The sequence below is a fragment of the Alligator sinensis genome, unplaced genomic scaffold, assembly GCF_000455745.1.
Source record: "Alligator sinensis unplaced genomic scaffold, ASM45574v1 scaffold188_1, whole genome shotgun sequence".
Taxonomy (NCBI): domain Eukaryota; kingdom Metazoa; phylum Chordata; order Crocodylia; family Alligatoridae; genus Alligator; species Alligator sinensis.
Genome location: NW_005841903.1, coordinates 1,193,378 through 1,203,352, shown reverse-complemented (window position 1 = coordinate 1,203,352; position 9,975 = coordinate 1,193,378). Strand labels below are relative to the sequence as shown.

The window sequence follows — 9,975 nt, the reverse complement described above, 5'->3', positions numbered from 1 at the left end:
AGGGGACGGGGGGGGGGGGGGAGTGAGGGGCACCTTACTCCCCCTTCCCCACACAGTCCCTCCCCAGACCTGCTGGCACCCCTGGTTAGGGTTAGGACTGAATCAGTGCCAAAAAGTCTGTGATAACTAGTGACAGTCTTAAAATGTGACATTGCTCAAGCCTTTAAGGGTAGAAATGACACTTCATTTCTTTGGAAACCTGGGAATCTTGTTTTCTTTGCTTTCCAAGGATACAAAACCTTCATGTCTCCTGATGCCACAGATGACAGGGATTAAAAAATTTAGCATGCTTCTTAATTCTGTACCAGGTGAAATCTTAATTATTTGGGATTCTGCTAGAAGAAGATTAGTAATACTTTGTACCATCTGAAAGATTAAAAGCTGACCTCAAATTATCAAAACATTTATTTTTGTCATCTCCTTATGCCACATCAATTTTTTTTAATTTATTTTTTTTAATTTCAGTAATTTTAAAGAACTTCAATAGATGTCTAGGTTCTAGAGGCTATAAAACTGAGCAAAGGAAACGTCAAAGAAATTAAACCAAACATTCACTCCACTTACTGTGAGCATTTTGTTATGGGCCTCTTAAAATGGAAAAGGGAAGCTCTTGAGAACATCAGAATGGGCACTGGCTTGCCTCACAGTTTTAAGGACGGAACAAAAACGAGGTACCTGTATGAGCTATACTTTATGAAATCATCCTGCACTTTTAAGGTAATAGCCTATATCGTTTTAATGATGAGGTGTTAAATCAAATGTCATCTCTGCTTACTGCACTGATAAACTTTGAACTTTAGAAAACTTTTCTTAGTACTAATCATGTCAGAGACAGCAAAACCTTTTTTTTTTCTTTCATTTTTCTCCTTAAGCACCAGCACAGCAACTGGTAGATTTTTATACATTACTCTGTACCTTTCCCTCCTTTTAGCCACTCTCAAAGTAATAAAAATTAAGATGGGAAAGGTCTGCTCAATCCTGAGATGTATATCCACTTTTGATTACCTAAGATCCCACATCACTTTTCATAAGAGTTAGACATGTTAATAATTGTCTTGGCTAAACTCCAATGAAATAACACTAGTAATGTAGTTAAGTAGAGTTCTTCACATGGTTGCACCACCAAGGACTTGTCTTTGGAATATCAGGTGCTACATAACTGGAAGATAATGGTCATTCAATATTGTGTGTGCAAAATAATTCTAAGTGTGTTACATTCTTTATCCTACTACTGCCATGCAGTAACTTCCAGGCTGCATGGAAGGGGTTGAGAGCAAGGGGAGTAGAGAGAAGTTTTTAAGATAAAGGAACATTTATGGGACAAAACGAGTGCAAGCATTCCTCTGTATTTTTGTTTATAAGGAGCTCTGATTTAGGAAAGTACTTTAATACAAAATTTCAGTTTGCTTTTAGGACTTAACCCCTTAACAGTCAAAATGAAAAATCCTTGTGGCTGGGATCTACTCTATCAGGACAGGCTTTTTTTCCCCCCACAAAACTATTAATGAGGTTAACTAAATTATTGCTTCCATGTTGTTCCTCTGGGAGCTGAAATAGGCTTTACAATTACCTGTGCTTCAGCTAACCCTTGCTAGTTTTCCAAATGTTGTTGTTTAGCCTTTGATGTGATATTAGATGTCCATGGAACGCAGTGTGGATGACTCCTTTGTTGCCATGATGTAAATACCAAAGCATAAATAAATTCTTCGTTTCATTAGGAAGGAAAGCAGAAAGCTAGAACATTGCTTAACCATGACAGCCCTTCCTTCCCCAGGGTGTGGAGGTGAATGAACCAGCAGAGGAAAGACTTTGGCAACTAGAGTAACTTCCAGAGATTTTTAAATGGAGTTAATCCTGGGCTGATTTGGGCAGCAATTCATGGGCAGGTGTGTAGCCAAGCTGTATTTCATGGGATTGGTTATTCTCCTGAGTACAGCAGGCAGCATTTGGCCTTCGTAGTCTCCTTTTGCACTCAGATCCCTCTGTTGGCTAATCCTGCCTTAGCCTGAAGAAGAATGTAAAGCATCTGTGATAACATGCAAAAATCAGATCAATCTACGTTGTAGAGAGTTCCAAGGCAGTGTACAGTCAACTCCAACAGTGGCTAAATCTTAGTGAAGAGAGCACTGGACTGTGACAAAGGCCATCTGTGTTCTATTCCCAGCTCTGCAACAGGTTTGCTGAGGGGACCTTGGGCAAGTCACTTCAGCCTTGTGGCTCAGTTTCCCCATCTGTAAAATGAGGATAAAATATTTTTAAAGTGCTTTCCGATTGGAGAGCCAGCTATTTAATTCATTTTAGTGGCAGATCCATGCTGAAGTCTGTTTGTCTGTCTCATACATAATTTTTAGGTACCATTAAAATGAACTTCTACTATACTGCAACTGACTTTTAAATTTGACTGCCTTGGCTATCATTTCTACTTCCACATAACCAAACTGAAGAGAATATTGTCAGCATAAATGGCACACTTCCAGCTGAAAGTTCTGTGCCATATATCCTGGGGAGCAAGACAGTTAGTTTACTTTGCATAGTCAACATGGCTGTTCAATGGACAGCACTTGCACTTCCTATCTAATGTACAGTATGAGGATTTACTCATGCTGTCTTCTGAAAAATACTCTCATGTCTTGTATTTCTCAGGCCCTATAAGACTGTAAGAGGTGTTTATCAGGACAGCAGGAGTAAAACTAAAACTGAAAAGGTGGGAGAAGCAGGTAAAAGTTCCCTACAAACAGGGCCAAGGAAGCCTGACATTGTGCTTTTCTTTTTTTGTCAAAGGGTGTATCTACAAATCATCAGTGAAATAGGAAACCCCTTAGTCCTTTACAGGATTTTTTAATTAAGGACATAATTTTTCTGTCTCCCTCTTTCTTAAATGAATTCACGTGGACTCTGTGCTTCCAATACCTCCTCAAAGAGACTGCACTGCAATGCAGAAATTGGAAATAAAGCCACTACTCAAAAGATAGGTAATGGGCTATGGAACCTTCCACATAGCTTTTTGCTTAATATTTGCTGCAAGTGGGTAGAGACCCAAATCTTTTCCTTTCGAGCTTTTATTTGGTGGTCCAGCATACTCTGAAGTGTGTTGCCCTGGGATTGAAAAAGGCTATACGCACTTGGAGTATGCACTTAACCAAACATACATAAACAATCAATGCTCATTAAGTGCACTGTCAGTGCTGTGTACTAGCCCTTGCTCCTAAAAGTTTGAAAGTGAGAGAAGCTGATCAGTTTCAGGATTACTAACACAACATTGTAAGTAATGCTGACTAACTGTAGCCCTGATAGCTGTGGTATTAGTAGCCCCCAACCTGACTAGCAAAATTTCTAATAGTCATTGTTGAGGCTCATGTTAGATACCTTCAGACATGAGTAACTGGTGCCTCCTGAATCTGGGGGGGGGCACCTGCAGCAGCTGCCAATGGCAGCGGTCCTGTCAGGGGGGGCACCGGCTTACCGACAGCATCAGTGTTGGCCATCAAGGTGGGCACCAGCCCTGTCAGGGGAGGCACGTGCACCCCTGTGAACCCCCTACCAGTCGCCTATGCCTTCAAAATAATGGTGTCTGTGAAACAGACTAGCTCCCACTAGGGATAGAAGTTACACATAAACTGGTTTAAGTGATCAGAAACTGGTTTAAGCCTGTAACAGAACAGAAGTTCAGTGCACATAAACTAGCTTCAAAATGGCTGAAACTGGTTTAAGATAAACCTGGTTGAATGTAGTATCAGACTTAACTGATTTAGGTCAAACTGGTTTATGACATTTCTGTCTCAGAACCCTTTTTGCCTCAAGTGAAATTAGTTCCTCAGCATCCCAGCATGCTTTACGGCCCTGGGCTCGGCTTTCTGCTCCAGAGAGCAGGGCTGGTCCCAACCCTCTGCTCCCTAGCTGGAGCAGTAAGGGCTGGCTCACTGGACTCACTGGCTGGCCCACCCCCCGCCACGCAAACCCTGGATGGGGTCTGGGGCCGGGAAGGGGGGCTAAACTCATCTTCCCCCAAGCACAGAGCTGCCCTGCCCTGCTGGCTTAGTGCTGGCTGCAACTGGACTATAAATCCCAGAGGCACCTGGAAACAGGAAGAGGAAGTGATGAGCAACCCTGCAAAATCCTGCTGCTGCGACTGTGGACTGCAAATCCCAGAGACCTTGGGGGCAGCAGGAAGAGAAAGCAAACATACAGCCCATGCTGGCTAGGTGACAGAGCACTGTGCTCTAGCGCTCCCCAGCTTCTGGCTTAAGCCACTGCAGGCATGTGGCTGCACTTTCTGAATCACAAGTGAATATTTGTTCATTTGCTTATTGGTTCAATCTTTGCAGATCAGACTAACCTGCAAAGACTGAATCAACTCAGCCTTGGGCTTTCTGACTGTCTGTACCTAGCCAGGATGTTCAAGGCTTCTACTAACCCTTTGACAGCATTGTTCTATCCAGTACTCCATTTAGGTGCCTTAGATGTAGCAGTAGTTACAAAATAGACAATGTAGCTGATAGATGCTATATGCTTAACTGACTTATGCACTTAGTTGGTATTCAAGTAACAAAAGTGACATTGCAAGCATTAGGTTAAAAATTGATTAGGTTAAGTAATGAAAAGTGGTTACAGGAAAAAAAGGAGAGTTTTAATTTGACAGTATTGCTTTAAATATCGCATTACTTTCTGAAATGTTTTAACTACCGCTATGATTGTTATAACAAAACAGATGCAAGTCTTAGAGCAGAAAGAAATTAAAGTAAAAATTATTACTTTTCAGTTGAACTGCTCTGTGTATTTGACAAGTTTGTATGTGTTGTCAGAACCACTCTTAAATCTGTGCAGTCAATTTCCCAGTTCACGTAGATCTTCCAAATGGCAACAGAATGGAGAGAAGCACATGTTAAAATAAGTAATTGAAGAGCCACAGAAGATACAAGGAAAGATGCACCTGGAACTATTTTTCAAATCTTTAAAAATGTCATGAAACAAAATTGACTGCACTGACTGCAAAATGTACCTGTGGGTTACAAGCTATATGCCCAGATATCTAATGCTATTTTTAAATGAGTGAAAGGGCAGGAGAGCCCTAAGCCTCAGGTTTTTTAAGCCTTTGCCTGCCTCACCAAGTGTAAAGTGGGGTCATGCTTCAAATGAACAACACTAAGAAAAATAAAGGTGAGGAAATCAATCAAGAATTAGAAAGACCATCATCATTAAATCATACTTCATTAAATTATAATTTGGGGTTTATGGGCCTGATCATATGCTTAATTTTCACAACACACATACTGTATCTTCTCCTGTTAAGTGTTAGATAGCCCTCTCAGGATGTTATGCAACTGAGTGATATCTCTGGTTTAAAAATATATCTATTATTTTTGCACTAGCCTGAAAGTATTATCAAATCTTTCTAATTAAAAAGGAAATGTGTGAAAATAGGGGTGAGGAATGTTATCATTTTAATATGGTAGCAGTTTGATTACTTTATTTTTTATTTATAGAAAACCTAAATTACTTTGGATTGATAGATAGACAACAGAGGGCTGAAATTGCTCTTCTCTGGGAAGCTTTTCAATGAAGGAGGTTTAGTGTCAAGGCCTAAAATAGTGCTACCTGCTATCTTCATTCACGTAAGTAATCCTTACTCACATGAGTAGCCCCATTGAAGCCAGTTTTGTCATTCAAAGCACTAAACACAGCATCACTTCTCAAATGGCTACTCTTGCATTCGCTTCAAGGATAACCAGTATGTCTCTTGAGCAAAAATGTAATTTTATTTATATGCCTTCATATTACTTCAGCCAATCTTTAAATTTCACAACTACAGCTATATCAATTCAACTCTCCCAACTATGGCTATATCATTTCAATGCTGATATAAAAAAAAAATCTTAGATATGAGATGGCAATAACTGTATTTGCTTAGCTTAGAATGGAGAAATTAGATGTGATAGTATTCGTTTAAGTATTTAAGTATGGACCCTGAAAATATGTAGTGCTATAACAATATTAAAAATAAATCAAATCACAAACTTTAATCCTTTAGGGCACAAGCCAAATGCCACGGGAAGTCAGGGCAAGTTGCCCTGTCCCTAAGGGCAAACTGTCCTACTTAAGCAGGTTTCTTGTACCAGAACTGGAAGTCAGAACCACTGGTCTATACAACTAGACAATTTCCATGTTCCTAACATATAAGGAGTCATCTGAAAACTCTTTGCCTCTCTTCCTATCACCTTCAAAATTAGTAATTACAAGAAAATGAAGTCTTTTCTTTACATGTCTTCATGTTACCACAGCCAAACTTTAAATTTCACAACTATGGCTATAATAATTCAACTCTCACAATTATGGCTATATCAATTAAACTCTCATCATTTTTTTTCTCCCTGAAAACCTCCACATGAGAAAGAGATTGGCAGGGGAATGGACTAGATCTGGCCCCTGGCTCTACATCATTCAGGCCACAGGGCTCCCTGTAGACCAGGGCCTTGCTCATCAGACTGAATGCAGAGGGGTGGCATGGGGCCTGGTCTGGATGTATAGGGCCAAAACCTTGAGCACCACTAGACTAGAGGACCTTTTTTCCAAGAATGTTCCTTGGCTCATCCTTTATAAATGCACTGCCATGGGCAGTGGCAATGAAGGACAGATTTCTCCATGTATGTAGGTCTGTGACAGGGCACCCTAACCCTGTCACAAGGAAGAAGGTGCACCCCTATAAGGCCAGAACCTTCTGGGCATGGAGGGCTGGTGAGGAAGGAGTTAACTGCTGAACTGGGACGGCTAGTCAGGTGACCGGAAAAGGCAGGACTATAAAAACCCTGGGTTGAACAGCAGAAAGGAAGTGAGCAGCCAACGGGGAAGCAGTGCCCCTGAGAGCTCCAGGAAGAAGTTTGGAAAGCGGTCCACGGCAGGAAGGGGGAAGCTACTGAAGCCCCTGTGAGACGACGACTGCATCCACAAACAGGACTGAAGCCAGTGGTACGGAGCCGAGACTCAAAGAGAGTTCATGTAAGCTGACCCGCTGCGTTGATTGAGCACATGCAGTTATTATTATTTTGTTTGGGGGATTATTGAATAAGACCAGAGGTTTGGGTGAGGCTATTAGGGGACAGAGGAGGCCTCATTTTTGGGGACCCACTCCGGAGTGGGAGCCCTGGTGCCAGTGAGGGCACAGCTTTTGGGGGGCACAGCCCCGGCGCCAGTGAGGCACAGCAAGACAGGGCTGCGGAGAGCCCAAGTGCCAGTAAGGGTGCAGTTTTGGGACGATCTTAAAAAGGCCAGGGAGGCCTGGTGCACCTGGGGGTGCAAGTATATATTTTTTCTATTATTTGGACTGGTGGGGGTCACATCCTGGTTTTGAATTTGTGACCCCCTGGCTGTGGGACCAGCGCCTGTGCCTCTGGGCCAGGGAGTGCCGTGCCCCGGAGGCAAGACAGGGCTGCGGAGAGCCCAAGTGCCAGTAAGGGTGCAGTTTTGGGACGATCTTAAAAAGGCCAGGGAGGCCTGGTGCACCTGGGGGTGCAAGTATATATTTTTTCTATTATTTGGACTGGTGGGGGTCACATCCTGGTTTTGAATTTGTGACCCCCTGGCTGTGGGACCAGCGCCTGTGCCTCTGGGCCAGGGAGTGCCGTGCTCCAGAAGGGAGCAGAAAAGGGGGCCATGAGCCTCCATGGCACTGGAAGGAAAAGCTAGAGCCTCGGAGTCAAACCCTGTTTAGTGGGTTTGGATGGGGACGCCTAGCTAGAGAAAAAGGGGTCAAGCCATCCTAGGAGAGACCCCAGCATTCCCAATATAATAGGCAGTCTCCCGCTCGCATAATAACTTCTCGCCTGCCACGTCTTGATGGATTAGGGCGGGACAGAAGAATTCCAAGAGGGCTCCAAGGGTGCCCCACGTAAGGCGTGGATGACCAGGAAGATGGCGCTGGGGAGGGCTACCTGTTACAAAGTCCCATCACTGCCCTTGGGAATCGAGGGGCGGGCTTTTCCACCATGTTTTACTACGAGAAATCTGTTCTTGATAGTCAGCCTTGATTTTTTTTTTTCCTTCCTCTGTTCTTCTTTGCATCCACTCCTTCTAGGTGTAACACCTTAAATAATTCCTCTGCTTCTGTGTGTCAGTTACTTACAAGTTGTTTAATCACTGCTTTACTAAGTTATGTTATACATAAGTATAAGGTATATGGAGTCTATTAGAACATCTGTACTTGTTTTACTTTGGCTGGTAATGAGGTGTCTAGAACCACTTTAGCAATAAAACAGTAACTATGCCAAGTCCATGCCTGCTGCATGGTATATGAACACAAAACAAAAACAAAGTTCCTGCTCCAAAGAGTTTGCCATGCAAATTGTATTACAGATTCAGCTTTTCTAATGAATGCGTATATGTAACCAAAATTCTTTGGTTTGTTGCCAAGTTATGTTCTAAACTCATGTCTGATTTACTGTCCTCTATCACTGCTAAACTTCTTGCCACATTATTGCTTCCTATGTTTCTTCTTCCCATAAAACTTCGATTTGTGCAGAACATATTTTCCTTGGTGTTTACCAAGAAAAATACAGTGATGAATGAATTGCGTTTTGTTCCTTTTTGTTTGTAATGATAGGAAATCTAAGGGTCAAACTTTCAAATGTAGATGCTTCTGAAGTCAAGCAGCTGACTCTGCATTAGGTAGATGATTTATGGATGAGCTAGATGCCAGAATGCAAGTGCCTACCAATGGACACTCAGGTACAAGCAGTAAAACATGTGGCTTTGCATGCTAAAATTAGGGAAAAGATATTATATGCTTCAGGGCTACACTTTGGCTGTTGTGCAGATTAATATAAGTCATTCCCTCTTCTTCAGACACAGTGCACAAGTGATTTAGGACACATCTACATGGCAACCTTACAAGGCTGCACAGAGACACCTCCAAGCATACTGTGCCATTCCAGTGTAGAAATCAGAGTAGCTGAAACTGTCTGGCACTTTGGGTAGGCTAATCAGCATTGCTGAATGACAGAGCCAGTTAGCCTGCCTTTGTGCTACATAACTCATCCATGGCACAGCACAGACACTCACTGCAGCTTAGAAGGCAGACTGTGCAGAGCAATGGAGAGTTGCTGGTCAGCAACAGATCCAGGATGGTAGAACGTGGGGTGGGGCAGTGGTGGAGAGTTTCACCTGCATTTTTCAGGCAGCCAGAGCTCACCAGCAAAATAGGGAGTGACCATATAACTGCAGCCCTCTCCAACTACCCCCCGCCCCAACCCTGGTCCTTACCAACCATACCCCCCACTTCAATCCTGTTGCTAGTCAAAGCAAACGCAAATCCATCATGCACATGTGGCCTAAATATACCATGAAGACGTGAGACTTCTTTTCAAGTGTCTAAAGTAGGTTGTTGTCAACAAAAACTCATGCTTCTTTGAACCAGTTAGTCTCTAAGGGCACTTTAACATGTGTCCTGGAGATAGGAGGGCAGGAACAGTGCTTTAATTAGAGCAACTCTCTGAGAGCCACTCTAATGAAAGTGCTACAGCATCTCGTGTATCAGTGTTTCCATGCTTCAAAACAGCAGCGGGGGCATTTGAACTAAAGCTCAAATGAGTTATGAACTAATGCTTTAGTTCAAACAAGCACCCCTGCCACCATTTTGAAACATGGGAACGCTGATACACAAGACATGGGAGGCTGCTAGAATGTGGTAATTCCCATGTTCCAGCAGATCAATTAATCGAGTCGGCTCTGACACATTGAACTTGGTGTGTCAGAACAGGCTCCAATCTCATGTACAGGCACCCTAAAAGTGCCACCCTGTCCTATTTCCTACTGAAGTTTAAGCACTGGTCTCTGGTGGAGTTAGGATGGTAAGCCTGATGAAACAAGTGTGATGTGATAGAGTAATTCCTACATGTCACTCATTAGTGGTAGATGTCGTTTCTTAATCAACTGCTACACCAGTTTGGTTAGCAGCCTGTTGCTAGAGAGTATGAAAAAAACATC

General features: G+C 42.7%; 1 protein-coding gene and 1 long non-coding RNA gene across 2 annotated transcripts in view; one reads left to right on the top strand and one right to left on the bottom strand.

The window, feature by feature from the left end:
• Window positions 1–9,975, bottom strand: part of ZCCHC24 (zinc finger CCHC-type containing 24) — a 205,652-nt gene that overhangs the window by 191,804 nt on the left and 3,873 nt on the right. The window lies entirely within an intron of this gene.
• Window positions 5,427–9,975, top strand: part of LOC102369623 — a 102,608-nt gene continuing 98,059 nt past the window's right edge. Inside the window, exon 1 of the long non-coding RNA XR_003092792.1 lies at window positions 5,427–6,993. This is a non-coding gene — a long non-coding RNA (uncharacterized LOC102369623). The remainder of the gene's footprint in view (window positions 6,994–9,975) is intronic.